The sequence below is a fragment of the Dendrobates tinctorius genome, unplaced genomic scaffold (assembly GCF_039654945.1).
Source record: "Dendrobates tinctorius isolate UK_male_01 unplaced genomic scaffold, ASM3965494v1 ptg000250l, whole genome shotgun sequence".
NCBI lineage: Eukaryota > Metazoa > Chordata > Amphibia > Anura > Dendrobatidae > Dendrobates > Dendrobates tinctorius.
The window spans coordinates 40,625,598-40,635,014 of NW_027361917.1; the positions used below are offsets into that span (position 1 = coordinate 40,625,598).

The following is a 9,417-nucleotide window of genomic DNA, read 5'->3' on the forward strand; positions in this document are numbered from 1 at the left end:
AGAACAGAACATTATTTAGTAGAGGGGTGGGATCCAGAAAAAAGATGGCCTATGTTTGTAGGATGTCATGAAATGTAAAATTTGCCTGAGAAAATCTGGCCTATGGCAAAGGTATGAATTTGTCAACTATGAGCTTTTTTGGAGAGGTTAAACTGTCTAAAGAAACTAGAACTTTGTGCTTAGTGTTGTTGACAAATCTCAATGGCATTGTAATCAAACATTCACTCTTGGTCAACACTCTATACATATAACCAAAAATGACAGTCTAAAGTCTACATATACAGTAGAGGAAAAACATTTTTTCTAGATGAAATTTACAGTCAACAGTAAGGTTCACTATAAAAGTATGTATAATGTTCTCGATAAGTGGCTTAAACAAGAAATCTGTTCGTGCAAACTTCGTAAGATGGCACACATTCAACAACCACTAACTGTCTGGGAAATCCAAAATTTCATGCGTGTTTCACCAGGATGGTCTAGTGTTTAAGGTTTTGGACTGTGATACTTACTGTTGACTGTAAATTTTATAAAGAGAAAATATTTATCCACTCAAAAAATGCTCATGGTTGACAAATTCACCCTTTACCATAGGCATGATTTTCTCAGGCAGATTTTACATTTCATGTTAAACTGTCTAAAGAAACTAGAACTTTGTGTTTAAAGTTGTTGACAAATCTCAATGGCATTTTATTCCAATATTCACTGTGGTCGCCATTCCAAATATATAGCCAAAAACGAAAGTCTACATATATAGGAAAAATATTTTTCTCTAGATGAAATTTTCAATGAACGGTAAGGTTCACAGTAGCGGTCTGACTTTTGCTTTTGAAAAGTGGCTAAAAAAATCTGTTAGCGCAAACTGAATAAGATGGCACACATTCAATAACCACTAACTGTCTAAGAAATCCAGAAAAGGACGTCTAATCACCAGGATGGCCGCGTGGTTAAGGCGTTGGACTTAAGATCCAATGGATATGTATCCTCGTGGGTTAGAACCCCACTCCTGGTATTAATTTTACCCTTGAAATTCTACAAGGTTTCTCAAAATAGATTATTACTTGAGCAACAGAATTTCCCGATAGCAAAGTAATAACCCTGCAATATCACAGTAATACCCCTGACGATCACCTTTTTATGTCTATCTTTTCAATTTTGAGTTGAATCTCTAGTCAGAGCATGATATTACAGTAAGTTCAAAACTTCAAAGTTGAAAAAAATGTAGGGATTAAGAGAAAGTTTAATAATTGAGGTAAATATTCAAACTAAAGTTCCAGAAGTAACATATGATGTTAAAATAATATGAGAAATTCATAAATATAACGCAATCCATACACAAGAACAGAACATTATTTAGTAGAGGGGTGGGATCCAGAAAAAAGATGGCCAATGTTTGTAGGATGTCATGAAATGTAAAATTTGCCTGAGAAAATCTGGCCTATGGCAAAGGTATGAATTTGTCAACTATGAGCTTTTTTGGAGAGGTTAAACTGTCTAAAGAAACTAGAACTTTGTGCTTAGTGTTGTTGACAAATCTCAATGGCATTGTAATCCAACATTCACTCTTGGTCAACACTCTATACATATAACCAAAAATGACAGTCTAAAGTCTACATATACAGTAGAGGAAAAACATTTTTTTCTAGATGAAATTTACAGTCAACAGTAAGGTTCACTATAAAAGTATGTATAATGTTCTCGATAAGTGGCTTAAACAAAAAATCTGTTCGTGCAAACTTCGTAAGATGGCACACATTCAACAACCACTAACTGTCTGGGAAATCCAAAATTTCATACGTGTTTCACCAGGATGGTCTAGTGTTTAAGGTTTTGGACTGTGATACTTACTGTTGACTGTAAATTTTATATAGAGAAAATATTTATCCACTCAAAAAATGCTCATGGTTGACAAATTCACCCTTTACCATAGGCATGATTTTCTCAGGCAGATTTTACATTTCATGTTAAACTGTCTAAAGAAACTAGAACTTTGTGCTTAAAGTTGTTGACAAATCTCAATGGCATTTTATTCCAATATTCACTCTAGTCACCACTTCAACTATATAGCCAAAAATGAAAGACTACATATCTAGGAAAAATATTTTTCTATAGATGAAAAGTGGCTTAAAAAATCTGATAGTGCAAACTTTACAGAATGACACGCATGCAATAACCACTAACTGTCTAAGAAATTCAGAAATTGATACCTGTTCACCAGGGTGGCCGAGTGGTTAAGGCGTTGGACTTAAGATCCTTATGTATCCTCGTGGGTTCGAACCCCACTTGTGGTATGAATTTTACCTTTGAATTTCTGCAGGGTTTCAGAATAGAGTATTCTTGAGCAACGGAAAAGTTCTCATTGCCTGAGAGCAAAGTAATAACCCTACAATGTGACAGTAAAAACCCCTGACTATCACCTTTTTATGTTTATCTTTTCCATTTTGAGTTGAATCTCTAGTCAGAGCATGATATTACAGTAAGTTCAAAGCTTCAAAGCTGAAAAAAATGTAGGGATTAAGAGAAAGTTTAATAATTGAGGTAAATATTCAAACTAAAGTTCCAGAAGTAACATATTATGTTAAAATAATATGAGAAATTCATAAATATAATGCAATCCATACACAAGAACATTATTTAGTAGAGGGGTGGGATCCAGAAAAAAGATGGCCAATGTTTGTAGGATGTCATGAAATGTAAAATTTGCCTGAGAAAATCTGGCCTATGGCAAAGTTATGAATTTGCCAACTGTGAGCTTTTTTGGAGAGGCTAAACTGTCTAAAGAAACTAGAACTTTGTGCTTAGTGTTGCTGACAATTCTCAAAGGCATTGTAATCCAACATTCTCTCTTGGTCAACACTCCATACGTATAACCAAAAATGAAAGTCTAAAGTCTACATATACAGTAGAGGAATATTTTTTTTCTAGATGAAATTTACAGTCAACAGTAAGGTTCACAATAAAAGTTAGTATAATGTTCTTGATAAGTGGCTTAAACAAAAAATCTGTTAGTGCAAACATCATAAGATAGCACACATTCAACAACCACTAACTGTCTGGGAAATCCAAAATTTCATGCGTGTTCACCAGGATGGTCTAGTGTTTAAGGTTTTGGACTGTGAAACTTACTGTTGACTGTAAATTTCATCCAGAGAAAATTATTTAACCACTCAAAAAATGTTCATGGTTGACAAATTCGCCCTTTAACATAGGCATGATTTTCTCAAGCAGATTTTACATTTCATGTTAAACTGTCTAAAGAAACTAGAACTTTGTGCTTAAAGTTGTTGACAAATCTCAATGGCATTTTATTCCAATATTCAATGTGGTCGCCATTCCAAATATATAGCCAAAAAAGAAAGTCTACATATATAGGAAAAATATTTTTCTCTAGATGAAATTTTCAATGAACGGTAAGGTTCACAGTAGCGGTCTGACTTTTGCTTTTAAAAAGTGGCTAAAAAAATCTGTTAGCGCAAACTGAATAAGATGGCACACATTCAATAACCACCACTAACTGTCTAAGAAATCCAGAAAAGGACGTCTAATCACCAGGATGGCTGCGTGGTTGAGGTGTTGGACTTAAGATCCAGTGGATATGTATCCTCGTGTGTTAGAACCTCACTCCTGGTATTAATTTTACCCTTGAAATTCTACAAGGTTTCTCAAAATAGATTATTACTTGAGCAACAGAATTTCCCGATAGCAAAGTAATAACCCTGCACTATCACAGTAATACCCCTGACTATCACCTTTTTATGTCTATCTTTTCCATTTTGAGTTGAAGCTCTAGTCAGAGCATGAAATTACAGTAAGTTCGATACCCCTGACTATCACCTTTTTATGTTTATCTTTTCCATTTTGAGTTGAATCTCTAGTCAGAGCATGATATTACAGTAAGTTCAAAACTTCAAAGTTGAAAAAAATGCAGGGATTAAGAGAAAGTTTAATAATTGAGGTAAATATTCAAACTAAAGTTCCAGAAGTAACATATGATGTTAAAATAATATGAGAAATTCATAAATATAATGCAATCCATACACAAGAACAGAACATTATTTAGTAGAGGGGTGGGATCCAGAAAAAAGATGGCCTATGTTTGTAGGATGTCATGAAATGTAAAATTTGCCTGAGAAAATCTGGCCTATGGCAAAGGTATGAATTTGTCAACTATGAGCTTTTTTGGAGAGGTTAAACTGTCTAAAGAAACTAGAACTTTGTGCTTAGTGTTGTTGACAAATCTCAATGGCATTGTAATCCAACATTCACTCTTGGTCAACACTCTATACATATAACCAAAAATGACAGTCTAAAGTCTACATATACAGTAGAGGAAAAACATTTTTTCTAGATGAAATTTACAGTCAACAGTAAGGTTCACTATAAAAGTATGTATAATGTTCTCGATAAGTGGCTTAAACAAGAAATCTGTTCGTGCAAACTTCGTAAGATGGCACACATTCAACAACCACTAACTGTCTGGGAAATCCAAAATTTCATGCGTGTTTCACCAGGATGGTCTAGTGTTTAAGGTTTTGGACTGTGATACTTACTGTTGACTGTAAATTTTATAAAGAGAAAATATTTATCCACTCAAAAAATGCTCATGGTTGACAAATTCACCCTTTACCATAGGCATGATTTTCTCAGGCAGATTTTACATTTCATGTTAAACTGTCTAAAGAAACTAGAACTTTGTGCTTAAAGTTGTTGACAAATCTCAATGGCATTTTATTCCAATATTCACTCTAGTCACCACTTCAACTATATAGCCAAAAATGAAAGACTACATATCTAGGAAAAATATTTTTCTATAGATGAAAAGTGGCTTAAAAAATCTGATAGTGCAAACTTCATAGAATGGCACGCATGCAATAACCACTAACTGTCTAAGAAATTCAGAGATTCATGCCTGTTCACCAGGATGGCCGAGTGGTTAAGGTGTTGGACTTAAGATCCATTTTGTATCCTCGTGGGTTCGAACCCCACTCCTGGTATGAATTTTACCTTTGAAATTCTGCAGGGTTTCAGAATAGAGTATTCTTGAGCAACGGAAAAGTTCTGATTGCCTGAGAGCAAAGTAATAACCCTACAATGTGACAGTAAAAACCCCAGACTATCACCTTTTTAAGTTTATCTTTTCCATTTTGAGTTGAATCTCTAGTCAGAGCATGATATTACAGTAAGTTCAAAACTTCAAAGCTGAAAAAAATGTAGGGATTAAGAGAAAGTTTAATAATTGAGGTAAATATTCAAACTAAAGTTCCAGAAGTAACATATTATGTTAAAATAATATGAGAAATTCATAAATATAATGCAATCCATACACAAGAACATTATTTAGTAGAGGGGTGGGATCCAGAAAAAAGATGGCCAATGTTTGTAGGATGTCATGAAATGTAAAATTTGCCTGAGAAAATCTGGCCTATGGCAAAGTTATGAATTTGCCAACTGTGAGCTTTTTTGGAGAGGCTAAACTGTCTAAAGAAACTAGAACTTTGTGCTTAGTGTTGCTGACAATTCTCAAAGGCATTGTAATCCAACATTCTCGCTTGGTCAACACTCCATACGTATAACCAAAAATGAAAGTCTAAAGTCTACATATACAGAAGAGGAATATTTTTTTTCTAGATGAAATTTACAGTCAACAGTAAGGTTCACAATAAAAGTTAGTATAATGTTCTTGATAAGTGGCTTAAACAAAAAATCTGTTAGTGCAAACATCATAAGATAGCACACATTCAACAACCACTAACTGTCTGGGAAATCCAAAATTTCATGCGTGTTCACCAGGATGGTCTAGTGTTTAAGGTTTTGGACTGTGAAACTTACTGTTGACTGTAAATTTCATCCAGAGAAAATTATTTAACCACTCAAAAAATGTTCATGGTTGACAAATTCACCCTTTACCATAGGCATGATTTTCTCAGGCAGATTTTACATTTCATGTTAAACTGTCTAAAGAAACTAGAACTTTGTGTTTAAAGTTGTTGACAAATCTCAATGGCATTTTATTCCAATATTCACTGTGGTCGCCATTCCAAATATATAGCCAAAAACGAAAGTCTACATATATAGGAAAAATATTTTTCTCTAGATGAAATTTTCAATGAACGGTAAGGTTCACAGTAGCGGTCTGACTTTTGCTTTTGAAAAGTGGCTAAAAAAATCTGTTAGCGCAAACTGAATAAGATGGCACACATTCAATAACCACTAACTGTCTAAGAAATCCAGAAAAGGACGTCTAATCACCAGGATGGCCGCGTGGTTAAGGCGTTGGACTTAAGATCCAATGGATATGTATCCTCGTGGGTTAGAACCCCACTCCTGGTATTAATTTTACCCTTGAAATTCTACAAGGTTTCTCAAAATAGATTACTACTTGAGCAACAGAATTTCCCGATAGCAAAGTAATAACCCTGCAATATCACAGTAATACCCCTGACGATCACCTTTTTATGTCTATCTTTTCAATTTTGAGTTGAATCTCTAGTCAGAGCATGATATTACAGTAAGTTCAAAACTTCAAAGTTGAAAAAAATGTAGGGATTAAGAGAAAGTTTAATAATTGAGGTAAATATTCAAACTAAAGTTCCAGAAGTAACATATGATGTTAAAATAATATGAGAAATTCATAAATATAACGCAATCCATACACAAGAACAGAACATTATTTAGTAGAGGGGTGGGATCCAGAAAAAAGATGGCCAATGTTTGTAGGATGTCATGAAATGTAAAATTTGCCTGAGAAAATCTGGCCTATGGCAAAGGTATGAATTTGTCAACTATGAGCTTTTTTGGAGAGGTTAAACTGTCTAAAGAAACTAGAACTTTGTGCTTAGTGTTGTTGACAAATCTCAATGGCATTGTAATCCAACATTCACTCTTGGTCAACACTCTATACATATAACCAAAAATGACAGTCTAAAGTCTACATATACAGTAGAGGAAAAACATTTTTTTCTAGATGAAATTTACAGTCAACAGTAAGGTTCACTATAAAAGTATGTATAATGTTCTCGATAAGTGGCTTAAACAAAAAATCTGTTCGTGCAAACTTCGTAAGATGGCACACATTCAACAACCACTAACTGTCTGGGAAATCCAAAATTTCATACGTGTTTCACCAGGATGGTCTAGTGTTTAAGGTTTTGGACTGTGATACTTACTGTTGACTGTAAATTTTATATAGAGAAAATATTTATCCACTCAAAAAATGCTTATGGTTGACAAATTCACCCTTTACCATAGGCATGATTTTCTCAGGCAGATTTTACATTTCATGTTAAACTGTCTAAAGAAACTAGAACTTTGTGCTTAAAGTTGTTGACAAATCTCAATGGCATTTTATTCCAATATTCACTCTAGTCACCACTTCAACTATATAGCCAAAAATGAAAGACTACATATCTAGGAAAAATATTTTTCTATAGATGAAAAGTGGCTTAAAAAATCTGATAGTGCAAACTTCATAGAATGGCACGCATGCAATAACCACTAACTGTCTAAGAAATTCAGAGATTCATGCCTGTTCACCAGGATGGCCGAGTGGTTAAGGCGTTGGACTTAAGATCCAATGGATATGTATCCTCGTGGGTTCGAACCCCACTCCTGGTATGAATTTTACCTTTGTAATTCTGCAGGGTTTCAGAATAGAGTATTCTTGAGCAACGGAAAAGTTCTGATTGCCTGAGAGCAAAGTAATAACCCTACAATGTGACAGTAAAAACCCCAGACTATCACCTTTTTAAGTTTATCTTTTCCATTTTGAGTTGAATCTCTAGTCAGAGCATGATATTACAGTAAGTTCAAAACTTCAAAGCTGAAAAAAATGTAGGGATTAAGAGAAAGTTTAATAATTGAGGTAAATATTCAAACTAAAGTTCCAGAAGTAACATATTATGTTAAAATAATATGAGAAATTCATAAATATAATGCAATCCATACACAAGAACATTATTTAGTAGAGGGGTGGGATCCAGAAAAAAGATGGCCAATGTTTGTAGGATGTCATGAAATGTAAAATTTGCCTGAGAAAATCTGGCCTATGGCAAAGTTATGAATTTGCCAACTGTGAGCTTTTTTGGAGAGGCTAAACTGTCTAAAGAAACTAGAACTTTGTGCTTAGTGTTGCTGACAATTCTCAAAGGCATTGTAATCCAACATTCTCTCTTGGTCAACACTCCATACGTATAACCAAAAATGAAAGTCTAAAGTCTACATATACAGAAGAGGAATATTTTTTTTCTAGATGAAATTTACAGTCAACAGTAAGGTTCACAATAAAAGTTAGTATAATGTTCTTGATAAGTGGCTTAAACAAAAAATCTGTTAGTGCAAACATCATAAGATAGCACACATTCAACAACCACTAACTGTCTGGGAAATCCAAAATTTCATGCGTGTTCACCAGGATGGTCTAGTGTTTAAGGTTTTGGACTGTGAAACTTACTGTTGACTGTAAATTTCATCCAGAGAAAATTATTTAACCACTCAAAAAATGTTCATGGTTGACAAATTCACCCTTTACCATAGGCATGATTTTCTCAGGCAGATTTTACATTTCATGTTAAACTGTCTAAAGAAACTAGAACTTTGTGCTTAAAGTTGTTGACAAATCTCAATGGCATTTTATTCCAATATTCACTGTGGTCGCCATTCCAAATATATAGCCAAAAACGAAAGTCTACATATATAGGAAAAATATTTTTCTCTAGATGAAATTTTCAATGAACGGTAAGGTTCACAGTAGCGGTCTGACTTTTGCTTTTGAAAAGTGGCTAAAAAAATCTGTTAGCGCAAACTGAATAAGATGGCACACATTCAATAACCACTAACTGTCTAAGAAATCCAGAAAAGGACGTCTAATCACCAGGATGGCCGCGTGGTTAAGGCGTTAGACTTAAGATCCAATGGATATGTATCCTCGTGGGTTAGAACCCCACTCCTGGTATTAATTTTACCCTTGAAATTCTACAAGGTTTCTCAAAATAGATTATTACTTGAGCAACAGAATTTCCCGATAGCAAAGTAATAACCCTGCAATATCACAGTAATACCCCTGACGATGACCTTTTTATGTCTATCTTTTCAATTTTGAGTTGAATCTCTAGTCAGAGCATGATATTACAGTAAGTTCAAAACTTCAAAGTTGAAAAAAATGTAGGGATTAAGAGAAAGTTTAATAATTGAGGTAAATATTCAAACTAAAGTTCCAGAAGTAACATATGATGTTAAAATAATATGAGAAATTCATAAATATAACGCAATCCATACACAAGAACAGAACATTATTTAGTAGAGGGGTGGGATCCAGAAAAAAGATGGCCAATGTTTGTAGGATGTCATGAAATGTAAAATTTGCCTGAGAAAATCTGGCCTATGGCAAAGGTATGAATTTGTCAACTATGAGCTTTTTTGGAG

The 9,417-nt window shown here is 34.1% G+C and overlaps 5 non-coding genes across 5 annotated transcripts; all 5 read left to right on the forward strand.

Moving 5' to 3' along the window:
• The first annotated feature begins 926 nt into the window (after positions 1 to 926).
• TRNAL-UAA (transfer RNA leucine (anticodon UAA)) lies at positions 927 to 1,009 on the forward strand. Its single transcript has one exon. It is a non-coding gene; the product is annotated as a tRNA-Leu (tRNA).
• A 3,903-nt stretch (positions 1,010 to 4,912) lies between these two features.
• TRNAL-UAA (transfer RNA leucine (anticodon UAA)) lies at positions 4,913 to 4,991 on the forward strand. The gene has a single exon. It is a non-coding gene; the product is annotated as a tRNA-Leu (tRNA).
• A 1,253-nt stretch (positions 4,992 to 6,244) lies between these two features.
• On the forward strand, positions 6,245 to 6,327 carry TRNAL-UAA (transfer RNA leucine (anticodon UAA)). Its single transcript has one exon. It is a non-coding gene; the product is annotated as a tRNA-Leu (tRNA).
• Positions 6,328 to 7,528: 1,201 nt separating this feature from the next.
• On the forward strand, positions 7,529 to 7,611 carry TRNAL-UAA (transfer RNA leucine (anticodon UAA)). The gene has a single exon. It is a non-coding gene; the product is annotated as a tRNA-Leu (tRNA).
• A 1,253-nt stretch (positions 7,612 to 8,864) lies between these two features.
• On the forward strand, positions 8,865 to 8,947 carry TRNAL-UAA (transfer RNA leucine (anticodon UAA)). Its single transcript has one exon. It is a non-coding gene; the product is annotated as a tRNA-Leu (tRNA).
• Positions 8,948 to 9,417: the final 470 nt, after the last annotated feature.